The following is a 12720-nucleotide window of genomic DNA, read 5'->3' as shown; positions in this document are numbered from 1 at the left end:
TATCTGCTAAAGTTGTGTAAAGATGTATCTCTTTGGAAGTTTTTTTAGAGACTTTGCAAAAATTTAAGAAGGATTACCAGAATAATTCCTTATGACCCACTATCGTTGATACTGCCAACCAAATAAAGGCCTTACTGTAACCAATTACCAGAAGGCATCACTGGTGCAAACCACCACTGCCAAAGCCCAGAGCTTCCATCGCCCAGCCCAGTGCCATATTACCAATGCCCATAACAGTCAGACATAGTCCCACAGCTTCCACTCAATGCAGAATGCTTTATCGCCACCCACACTGCTGACCGTGTTTTACCACTCACATTGTCTTACTACTGACACACCATCCTGAGGCTTACTTCCACCAACACGCATAGCCAGGATGCACAGAGTGAATATATATAGAAAAAATATCACAAATAAAACAGTGTGAAAAAGAAAATATATTTCAATGTAAAATTGATCCAACATGTTATGGTGCAAAAAGAGACACAAATCGCCAGGAACAAAAAGCAAAATAAAATTTTCCAGACGATCTGCCTGGAGCATATGAACGGTGGGTGGAGGAGTGTGAAAGAGGGAGGAGCCACTGCTTATAAGAAGGGCCAAGGAAAAGAATAAACTGTATGCGATAGGTGGGAGACGCACGGTGGTGTACATGGGAAATTAATCTGTATATTCTGAAAAGCAGTGTTCTATTCTACCTTTTGCAATCTTCATTTTATTCTTTTGAAGCTTGGACGTATTACGATAGACTGCCACAAATACCGTGAAGCGCCCCAAAGACATGAGGTGCCAGCATTATGGTAAGGGTCGTGGCGGTGCCAGGAATGACTGTGCCAGCAAAATGGGGGGCTACGAAGCGGAAGTCCCTTTGGAATCTGGCCTGCCAAGGAAGTCAAGGTGTCCTTCTGATGGGCAATATTGCATGGTCTGGTGCCAGTGGTGGGTCATGGTCTGACTACTTTTAAAAGTAGGGCCCAGAGTAGTGCGCTCTCTGTTGCCGCCAGCCCTCACAGCCAACACCACAAACTCATCTCTGAATCGCCCATTGAGACCACCTCCAACTTTTCCCCCACATACCCAGCCCTTTGAGTTTGTGTTTGGGGGCGGGGGGAGGCAGGGTCTAATGTTGTTAATTTTTCTTCTAACATTGTTGTGTTGCTGTTGTATTGGGGGTGGGCGCTTTGTTGGCACAATCACTTTGGGTAATCGCAGCATCTTCCAGAGAATAAGACACCCAATCGGTGGTACCATATGGACCTCAAACGGGGCCTTTCGGTTCTTTAACCTTTCAAAAAGGGTTGGGGTCGGACACGGATGTGACTGTTACTGGTCTTCCATATCACTGGTGCTCCACTTTCTTCTGTGATGCTTTGCAGTGTGTGAGATGAGGACTGTGCCAGGGAACCACGTTATGGCCTAGTTGCACAGACAGTCTCTCTATTAGGTGCTAGGCAGCTCCCTAGGCCTGGCGGGATTGCCTCTGGCATTGATAACCAGGGTCGCATCTGAGTCTGCCTTTGCTCACATTTACAGGGGAAATTTACAGGGAATATAAACTTAGGTGGACCATCTCTCAATCCTGAGTGGGTTGGGCCACTGTGCGGTTAGGAAGATACAAGGGGAAACAGAGAAGGAGTCAGACCATGACCACACAAAAATGAACATATGCATGCCAAGGATGGAGGTGGATTAGGAACTTCCTGGTCTAGTGTACTCAGTATTGGGTTCACAGAAAAATTTGCAGATTTGTAATGGTATTTTTTACAACAAAGTTTGCCTTGTTTTGAATTGTGAGATTTCCGTTCTTATGCCATTCGTTCCAATATAAACGGCCTGAAGTTTTTTTCTCTAACTTGAAAAGAAGTTCTTGATCTCAGTCTGTTTTTCTGTGGCCAATCATGGAGCTCTGAGGGTCACCTTCATAGCGACCATTAACAAGGCGTTATTACTGCCACACAAGCACAAGAAGGTATACTGCTGCTAACCAACACCCAAGGCTCCACTACAATGCCACTATTTGGGTCTTTATGCACCTTTATGAATGGCCTAGCTGACACTAATCACCACTTTCAGCTGGCACACACACCACAGCCAATGTCTACCATCAATCACCAAGGCTCCCAATACAGCTGCAGGCTCACCGCTACTGATAGTGCATTACTACTGCTACAGAAGCTCTTGAAGGCTATACTGCCACAAGGTACCATTTCAAGGCCTATATCTAGCACAACAAGGGAATATGTGGTACAATCACTGTACATCCTCCCTATCAATGCATAATCACAAAAGATACAGTGATGAAAAATTTGAATCCATCCTAGGATCAACACATCAATACATATATCAACATATTGGATGAGGAAGACTCATCCACATCATGAGGCATGCTTCATCATCGTCTTCCTCCACACCCTGTTAAGATGATACTACCAGGGCAGACTCAACCTAACTAGAGCCTGTTAGGGCCTCATGGTCTGGATGGAGAGAGCACCCTTTGTAGTCCCACATTCGTCATTCTTTGCCCAATGTATGTGAGATAATTAGTTATCACAGGATTAGGGATCCTTTGAGCCCCGAAGAATGCCTTTGACCTTTTAGGAGCTAGTATGGGCAGAAACGTGTTGGCAAACTTAGGATCACTGGACCATTATATCTGTAACCATCCATAAATGTATTTTTAACCATACCTGAGGTACCGCTGAATAAAGAGAATTTCTTTAGGTTTGCCCCGAGTTATTTGTAGAGTTTTTCTAGATTCTGTTTTTATCCAGTTGTTTTTTTTTTTTTTATAAATAACTACCTCAGACCTAAGTTGATTCAGGACTGGTAGTATCATGTTACCAGGGTGGGGTGAGAAAAACTATGATGACGCATGCCACATGTTGTGGGCGTTCCTCCTTCATCCAATAAGTTGATTTTATATTGAATTGTTGGTCCTAGGATGGTGTCTACATAGGACTCGCATTGCTTAATCTCCATATCTTTTGTGGTTATGCAACCATTTCAAGGCCTCACTACTGCCGCAAACAACAGCCAAAGTTTTTGTTGCCAACAATTAAAAGAGATAAAGCTTCTCTGCGACCAAACACAGCTCTGAAAGCTGCCATGCTCCAATCACTACTGACAGACCCAAACTGCCACTAAACACCTATACCAGAAACTTAGTGCAACCTGTAACACTTAGATGCCATACTTCCATGCTATAATTAAGCAGTCAACACAACCACAATGTCCTTACTGGTTCTTATCAATCACGAGGTATGCTGTTCGGAAATTGGTTTGGAGGTCTAAGCGGAAAAGGGGGTAGCTCCTATAAGGAGCGAGGGCCACCACAAACCACTGCTCCAGATCTACGGAGGATAGGTCAGTGATACAGTACGACCTCCATCGTTGAGTCGGCTGTGACACCAGTGAGCGTCCTGTGACTCCAGAGCACCTGCCCCGTCCCCCTGTCACCTACTCAGGAGGAACCTTGTTGCAGTTGGTGTATTTTGGTGACGGTATGGTTTAAAAAAAAAATTCTATACACATACCAACCATCTATGAGTAGCAAGTAGGGTACCTAGGTCCTGACGAAATGCCATGATCTTTATGACGCACAGGGCATGAAACATGTTGACCATTATCCAGGACTCATAACGCTTGGTGAGACCATTATAATCTCTTTATACAAGTATGACAGGTTTTAATCATGACATGGAACCAGCTAAATAAAGTTAACACAGCTAGTTCCCATAGTCATTTTTAACTTTCTCCACCCCACCCTCTACTCACCTTTGTACATATACCACATTCCCCCACCGACTTCATCTACGGCTAAAATCACAGGGAAAAGATCTCTGGCAAAGAACCCTCCTGTGGGGCCCGTTGGGCATTGCAGCTCCGGCCCAATGAGGAGCTGCCCCATGATGAAGCATGACACCCCCCGGGGTGTGTGAGGGCCCTTGCTCCTTATAGGAGCTATCCCCTTTCCACTTAGACCTTCGAAATCATTTCCCTCTTTCTGTTAGGAACAGCATACCTCGTGATTGATAGTTCATACCGTGAGGCTTGTGTGCTGGACCTTTATTGGCCACTGGACCTCCCTTGTGTATGACTTACTGGTGCTCACTCATAATTATCCCACTAGCCTTCAGCACTGATATTGCTTTCTGACTTTAACAACTACTGTCCACGTCTACCTGGCACTACACACCACCTTAAGGTGAAACTGTCATTTTTTATCACTGCCAGGGCTTTTCTATACCAAGCACCAGTCAGGACCTTTCAACCAACAATCATCATTGCCACGACCCAATACACACACTTTACTGCTTTACACTTTGCTGCTACCAACCATGTTTGCCAATGCCAACACGTTCCTACTGCCACATACAACCACATAAACATGCAACCAATCCACTCCTGTCATAGTCTTAATGACACTAATCATCTATGCCTCATCCTTATTGCTGCTGCACATCACCTTAAAGTAACATTGACCTGCCATCAATCACCACGGCCTTTCTACTACCATGGTTGGATTGGGATCTAGGCCCCGGCATTCTAAAAAAAGAGTGGCCCACATTTGCAGATTGTGCATTTTCACAAAACACTGCTTCAGTGTTTTATGTATTGTGAAAAGAAGGAGGGGGATTCTCTAAAAGAAGCACGTTTTCTTAACTTCACTGAGAGAGAAAAAAAAAAAACACAAATGTTGCCAGGATTCTTTGTGCATGTATTAGGTCACAATGGTGAGCCACACATGAATATAAGTGAGGCCATTTCTGAGCAGGCCACCTTCCCCTGCTTAATCTGCATACATTAAAGGCAGGCCCAGCAAGAGACTGGGAATGACACCTCCGCCCCGTTGGTAAAAGGAAGGAGGAAATAGAGGCTCATCTGCAGTGCTTAATTTGAGCTGGTGGTTTCCGGTGGTCGGCACAGGCACTTAATTGGCACTTACGACAGTCTGCCACATAGTGGTGCTGTTTTATTTAGAGGTGAATACAACAACAGCTCTTTATTGATTCAATATACATTAAAAAATGACTAATACCAGGCGGCCAGGGCATTCTCATAGCTCTGGGGGCCTGGAATATTCAAATTGTTACACCTGTAGGTGTGTGGTAGTTGGTAGCTGTGTTGTGGTACTATCATTAGCAGTGCTAGCACGGGCAATGCTTGTTTCTTGACTGCTGTGTACATGTCCACAAATTTGAGGGCCAATAGGTCTACGTAGATAGCATAACATTCTACCAGTAGACCAAAACCTGGGCTCTTACTTAAAATATTGTTATTCTTATTTCCTATGAATAACCAAAGAAAGTCCACCATGTCTTCCTGTTAAAACTATCCTTCTAGAACTATTATTTAAGGAAAACTATAAGTTTTCTTAAAATAACCCTTACCCACCAAAAGGTCCCTTGGTGGCATGCTTTATCATCGGGTTCTTCCCGCCCCTCTGCGGGATGGGGAGTGCTACGACCAACTGAGACGTGGGAGCACTTTGTAGGGTGTAGGGTATATAGTCATGAGAGTGGTTTACAGATGCGGTCGTTGCTAAGAAAGTGAAAGCACACATGGTACAGTGAATGTTGCAGGAAAGCATGTTGTGCCTACGGTAGAAGAAACTCATTAAAAAAAAAGACTAAATAAGACGTACCGTGTAACAACAGAAGTAAAAGGACCAGTCCTCATTGGAGGTTACAAATGAAGACAAGGTGGTACTAAGGAGGGACTTACACACCTATTTACGAATCAGAAGCCAGCATGTACAAAGGACAATGACACAAGCCAATGAAAAATATGTGCGGAGAGTGGGCGGAGCTTTACGTCCTTACTCGAATACAGCATGCCTCGCAGAGCAGCGCATGCGCTGCCCAGGCTCAACCTAAAAATGTAGTAATACTGTTACAAATGTGCCACATGATGCCACATAATTTGCCTTTTCTTGCTGCATAATTTGGCCGTCTCCTGTCACATAATTCCAGTGGCTCTGAATATATCACAGAACAACTCAAGTCTTCCCCACCCGCCAAGGATGTTACTGCCACTGCCAACTGGGGGATAGGCGCTGTACAAACACTCCGTGCCCGAGCACAACATTGGGTAAAGACCAGGACTCACTGGTGGTGTACAGCACCGCCACCTCGTAGAAGGTTTAAAACTGCTAGGAAGGCCCACTTGAGCGACAAACACAAACATCCTCCGTAGCAGACGACCACCGCCCTTGTCTCCCCGTAAAGCATTTATCTATAGAAAACGAATGTTTCAAAGATCCGACCTTGATATCCGCTAGCACGTGCAAACGATATATGTTATATAATACAAGGTCGCGCGCACACACGCATACCGGAGGCATCGTGTACACTACGCAGAGCCACATTCAAAATGCAGATGCCATCACACTGCACAAACACACATACGCAGGACACCAAAATCGCATGGATGTTTGAATATAATACACCGCATACACCTAGATCTGACAATTCTGACACAGAGGAATCATTTACACTGATTTAGGCGCACAGACGATATCACGCAGAGAAACACACTCACCTACGAAGACAGACCAGTATCGATAAGCCTTGCGCAGACACATCCACATGCTAACACATACGGACATATCATAAACAGTCCGCCTTCTGTGTTTCATATGACTCGCCCAGTGACAAGTACCCCTTCAACCGCCCCCGCCCCCAGGGGCACAGGTGGGGTCTTGCATGGTGCGGGGGACGCTTACCCTCCAGCAATGCCCCTTCTGGATGCCCGCTGCCCTCTCTTCCTCCCGGGTCCCCTCGGTGTCCTCCTGCCGCAGTTCTGGAGAGGAAACGGTAACCACAACAACAGCGGCAGGAAGACGTCAGTCCGATCTCACTTCCTTCCTTCCCAGCATCTGGGGGAGGCTGTGTACATCAGAGAGGAGAGCTGCCACGGAGGGGAGACGGTGCCGCACAGGGGAGAGTGTGGGCGGCGCTGCGCGGAGGAGAGATGCTGCTGCTTGTACGGGAGGGAGGAGGGGAGACGCTAGTTACTGGGAAGGGATGCCGCACTGTACTAGATACAAAAGACGGGCTTCAGTGCCGGACGGTCAAGAGAGACTTCCCTGTGATTGTTCGAGGCTCCTGGCCTGCAAAAGCTGTACTGCACAGTACCGAGGTAGCTGCCTACAAGCACCGCTCCACTCACTGGCTGAAATTCCCTGCCACTGAGTGCTGGGGTGTGGCCGGGCAGTGACTGAGCTCAAAGGAACCCATGGGTAATTGGAAAGCGCTTTCCTTATAATAGCAGTTTCACGCCAATTTCTTGCTTACAGAGCGTCTAATTCTCCATGGAAGTGGAGTGAGTATTGGATTATTTTGCTTCCCACAGCACCACGATCAGCTCACGTACACAGTCTGTTTGGTCTAGCGGAATACCCATAAGCCTGTGCTTCTCGAGGCGCTGGGGCTGGGGTAGACAAGATCTAATGAGATACCTTCCCTTGAACGAGATGGAGTCAGGCAGTCTTCCGACCTACTCTGTGTTATGTTAGGTTATCTGTATAAGTGAGGTGCACATATTCACCCCAGGGTTGTCCTGGCGCAGATGGAGCAAGGCTGGTCAGGAATCTTCTTATAAGAGACGTAAGATTGGAGTAACCAACTTTTTAGCTTTTCCCTAAGATCCTGCAGGGAGTGGGTGCCGTGGGTGGCGAGAGAAAGCTTGTTTCAGGCAGTGAGGGCAAGATAAGGAAAGGAGCAGGGCTCGAGTCGTGGGTACAAGCAGGTACAGGCGTCCCCCCCACTCTTTTCACAGGGTGGACACTGTCCCCCCTGCCAAGAAGTTGGGCCCCACAGAAATATGCTGAACTTGTCCCGGCGTAATTGTCAGACACCAGGACAGGTGCAGCAGCACCTTTTTAGGTCTCGGCTAGCGAAGGCTGCGCTTGCGCAGTCTCGCTTGCGAGATTTAAAGTTTTTCAGCCATGGGGCTTGAACCCGCCCCTCTTCTTTATTGGCAGGCCTCTTAAATGCTGGTCAGCCATTGGAGAAGAGCTTTGTCTGTCGAAACAAGCCCCATCTTTTTCGGATTCGGGGGCGTGTTTTTTCGCTTCTTTCTCTTTTTGAAGCCCGTCCCTTTTACACTGGTGGGCGTGTTTGTATATTTTTTTTTTTTACAGGGACGTTCTCGTGTTTATTAGGTCTTGGCTACCGAAGGCTGCGCATGTTGATCCTTCGGGTCGAGTTTGCGCTATATAAATATGCACAATCATAGGTGGCTTTGGAGAACGTTATTCGTGTCCTTTTGTTGGCGGGGAGTGCTTTGGTTCTGTTCTCACGACGGCTCCCTCGGTCACAGGACGGGCGTACAGTTGATCGAGCCAAGCCCACTGTGTGCGCGGCGACGTTGCAGTTGCTGGAGCCAAGTTGCGCGCCCGGGCTGAGCGGAGGGCGAAGCATGCACTGAGCCTCGGAGCGGGAGGCGCTAGGTGTGCAGGGTCGCTGCTGACCAGGCGAGGAGGACGCGGCACCCATGAGCTACAGCGGGCCGGGCGGCAGAAGCCCGGCGTCCGGGAGCCGGCGTGGAGAGCGGGGCTGGGCCGCCCGGGCGCCACTGCTAAGGATGCTGTGCCTGGCCGCCGCCTCAGGGACAGCCGGAGCGGCAGTCCAGGCATGCGAACCCGAGTGTACCAGGGCGAGTAGTTAGGGGCGAGACTGTACTATGGAGCGAGACTCGATTGAACATGCAGAGTGACGATGGGTGATACTGTAGAATGGAGTGAGCCTCCATTGCCGTCTCTTGCATGTTTCAGAGTGGTATAGTAGGGGCGAGACTCCATTGAAGTTACTCAGATGCTTCGGGGTGGTTATGGGTGGAACTGTGCCTTCGTTGAAGTGAGACTGAGTTGATCTTGGAATTCTTCTTTGATTTTGGGGGGGAGTGGACGCGGGCGCGGGAGTACCCTTCCGGCGAGTCCTGATAGTTAACATGCAGCGGGCTTCATGCGCTGTGTATAAAAACGGACTGAGTTCGAAAGTGCCTAAAGACAGTTCTTCGTGTGTATACATGAAGGATTGCAGGATCCAGAAGGGTTTCGTGAAGCCCCCGCCGGCCGTACCCAATGCTGGCGTTGCCGATCAACAGGCCGCTGCCTAGTGTTGATTCCACCTTGTACGACCTCACACTATGCCCTCCTATTTCACCATTGTGGGTTATTTTTCACCCCTTCTATCTTCTTGTGTCACTGCTTCCCCGTCTTTCCCTTTTCTGCCTCTCTCTCTCTTGCTGTGGGTCAAAGTGGGGTGATGAACATGTCACAGGTCCACAGTGAGCGCGGACGCCCACCATCTGCAAACAAGACCCGCAAGTTTCCTAGATAGCGTGCACTCCTTCACGTACCTCAACATTGTTTTGGGGCCCCTTCACGGTGCTAACAGGGAACTCGTGGGTATGTGGTTTTGATTTTTTAGGAGTATCCATTCGGCTTCTACTACGACACGCGCTCCGCTGCCACCTAAGGGTTCATCCTGGTACTCGAGGCGGTGGGGTGCCGTCATGCCAGCCTCTAGTACACATCACTGCCTCGCGCCCTTTACCATCAGTGATAGAACTATATCAGTTACACCAAGTTTGTATTTTACCGGGGATTGCATTGCCTCGATGGCTGCCCGTGTCCCGCCTATAGATGCCTGTAGACCTTCACACGTGTGTATAAAACATGCCCGATCTCCCCTAGCAGTGTGCATGTACGGCGCGCGCAGGACATTCTGTGGCGTTGCCTATCCGAGATGCGTGGGTCTCGAGATGTCAAGTCAAAACCACTTTATTCGATTAATTAAAATCATAAAAGTAAGCTATACAAGTGCAAAGTGTTAAAAACTTAATAATAACAAATATACAGATAAAAGCTATTCCGATAACATTAAAAATCATGACCAAGGGGGGAGGAGCCTAGCGCGCAACCAAGATGGCAGCGTAGGTGCGAGGCTCCCGAGGACCTCCGTAACCTCCTACGTTTATCCTGTCTTCATCCTGAATCGGTTGAGGGGACTGTGTCGGTGAACCTGAGCCGAGGTGGTACCCGTTATCCGTTTTTGAATCGGACCCCGGGGGCCGGTGTGAGCATCGACTGAAGTTTGCGGCCTTCTTCTCTTCTGACCCCGGACTCGAGTTTGGGGGTGACCCAGTGGCGAAGTGAATAACAACGGCGGGCCGGGCCTGGCGAGTCGCGTACCCCGCACTTTCACTTTCGCTTTTGAGTCCCCTTGCCGTCATCGCGAGTGGGACTACGGCGCTTCTTTGTGTGGTGGTGGCCTCGCTGGGGGACCCTGCCTGCCTGCCTGCGGGGACCCGCTCCGCCTTCCTGAGGTGACCCCCGGGGCTCACGGCCTTGATTGCTTGCTCTCCACTGCGTGACTGGCGGGGGTGCGAGATACGCGACGATGGCCACGAAGCAGGATGGAGATCGGCTGAAGGCCAAATCGACCCGGCGTGGCACCGCACCTCAAGTCAACATTATGGATCGCTACACCCTCCCGAAGGGGTCTCCCGGCGGATCGCACAAGTCTTCCGAGTGTCCCCCGGATGCCCCGGATTTGCCTACGGATCTGACTTTGCAGGACGTCATGGGCGCCATTGCTGAGATGAAGACCTCAGTAGGCCAACAATTCGACACCTTGGCGCACAAACTCGATGCGGTCCTCATCGATGTCAACCTTGTTAGAGCAGATCTATCTAAGACAAATGACCGGGTTGACTCCTTGGCCCATACCGCGTCGGGCCTCACGACTGAGGTCGCGGCCCTTCAGACGGAGCTGCGCCGGCTCCGGCAGGCAAGTGCGCTCACGGATCGGCGCCTGGAGGACTCCGAGAGCAGGGCCCGGAGGAATAACATTCGCATCATCGAGGTGCCCGAGGGACGGGAGGACTCGGCGGCGGATCTCTTTGTGGAGGACCTGATTTCTACCCATCTCCAGCCTCGAGGACTGAGTAAATTCTTCGCGGTGGAGAGGGCCCATAGAGTTCCTGGCGGCAGACCGCAGGTCGGAGCTCCTCCGCGGCCTCTTATTGCCCGTATCTTCAACTTTCGGGATAGGGATTCGATTTTGCAAGCTTCCAGACTGCAAGGGCCGCTTAAGCAGGAGAACATGGAGGTGAACTTTTATCCTGATTTCACGCAGGCGGTCCAGAAGCAGAGACTGAGTTTCATGGGCGTTAAGCGGCGGCTTCGAGACATGAACTTAAAATACGCCATGCTTTTCCCGGCCAGGCTGCGTGTGGAGGCTGATGGTCGCACTCACTTTTTTGACCGTCCCGAGGTGGCCGGGGACTGGTTGGACACTTTGTCTGGGGGACATGATCGGGATGGGATGGGGGCGGCGGGAGGAGAGTGCCCACCAGACCGGGTATGAGGTATTGACACTGGGGCTCATTCCTGATGATGCCACCTTTCGGCCAGGCTTAGGGTTTCTTGACTGTTGTGTCTTGTTTCCCCTCCGTTGGAGGTGGTGCTGTGTCTCGAGGGGGTTCTCTTTCCTCCTCTAGGGGGTCTTTGTAGTTTAGTTTACACAGGGGCGACAGGCACACTGCAAGTTGGGGGGGCTATTTGGGCTCATGCAGGGGTGCAGGGAGGGGGGAGTTTTGTTTGGGATGTTGGGTTGGGGTTGGGTATTGTTTATTTGTACCACAAGGCAGAAGTATTGTTGTGCTATCGCTAAAGTGCTCTCTGGGGGAGATTGATCGGTTTTGGCTATGATGGGGGGTAGGGGACTGAGCCTTTTGTCCTGGAATGTCAATGGACTGGGGGACAGGATAAAACGGGGAGTGGTCCTGCAGTTCTTAAAACGAATTTCACCCGATATAGTATTTCTGCAGGAAACACACCTCATTGGAAACTCCTTTCGTGCCATGAACAGACGGGGCTATCGCCTTGCAGCCCACTCGGGCTTCACATCTGGTTCGAGGGGTGTGGGCATTATGGTTAAAACCTCGCTCCCGTTGGAGGTTGATGAGGTGCTCCATGATGATAAGGGACGATATACGGCTCTGGTGGGTAGATTGGAGGGTAACGTGATTGTTTTGGTTTCTGTTTATGTCCCGCCAGGGTTGCAGACAACTACTTTTGCTGATTTGGGGCGCCTTCTTCTTGGCCTGCCGGAGGGGATTCTAGTGGTTGGGGGGGATTTTAACGCTGTAATTTCCGGAACTGAGGATCGTCACCCTCCCAGGGATCTCCCCCGTGCCCAAGCTTGGTTATCTGGCCTCTTGGATACCCTGGGGCTGGTGGATTGTTGGCGGCTGAAACACCCTACGCAGATACAATACACCTTTCATTCCGGGGCTCATGGTAGTCTTTCGAGGCTTGATTATGTTCTGATGCCAGCAGCACAGGCAGGGAGGGTCGGGGAGGTACGACATCTGGCTCGGGGTATTTCAGATCACTCCCCGCTCCTGTTGTACTTCGACATTGTCCCGAGGGGGGAGGGGAGGGTGGTCCCGATTAATTCCTGGTACCTGCGTGACCCCACAATTCGCGCTGATTTGGTTAAATCTCTTGAGCGATATTTTGAAGACAATGTGGGGTCTGTGTCGTCTGCGGTTTCTTTGTGGGAGGCGTTTAAGACGGTACTCCGGGGGGAGGCCCTGTCCCTCATTTCCCATTCCCGGAGGCGCGAGCGGGAGGAGGTGACCCGTATCGAATCTGAGATAACTGAGTTGGAGGGTGATCTGGAGTGTGGGGTAACGGATGATAAACTG

General features: G+C 49.8%; 1 protein-coding gene across 1 annotated transcript in view; it reads right to left on the bottom strand.

Annotated features, from left to right (window-relative positions):
• Positions 1-6937, bottom strand: part of C3_2H1orf216 (chromosome 3_2 C1orf216 homolog) — a 34949-nt gene extending 28012 nt beyond the window's left edge. Inside the window, exon 1 of the mRNA XM_085647982.1 lies at positions 6725-6937. The gene's annotated coding sequence lies outside the window, so the exon portion shown is untranslated. The remainder of the gene's footprint in view (positions 1-6724) is intronic.
• Between the last annotated feature and the right edge of the window lie 5783 nt (positions 6938-12720).

This window comes from Triturus cristatus, chromosome 3_2 (genome assembly GCF_964204655.1).
Source record: "Triturus cristatus chromosome 3_2, aTriCri1.1, whole genome shotgun sequence".
NCBI lineage: Eukaryota > Metazoa > Chordata > Amphibia > Caudata > Salamandridae > Triturus > Triturus cristatus.
The sequence above is the reverse complement of the archived record's forward strand: the minus strand, read 5'-3'. Positions and strand labels throughout refer to the sequence as shown.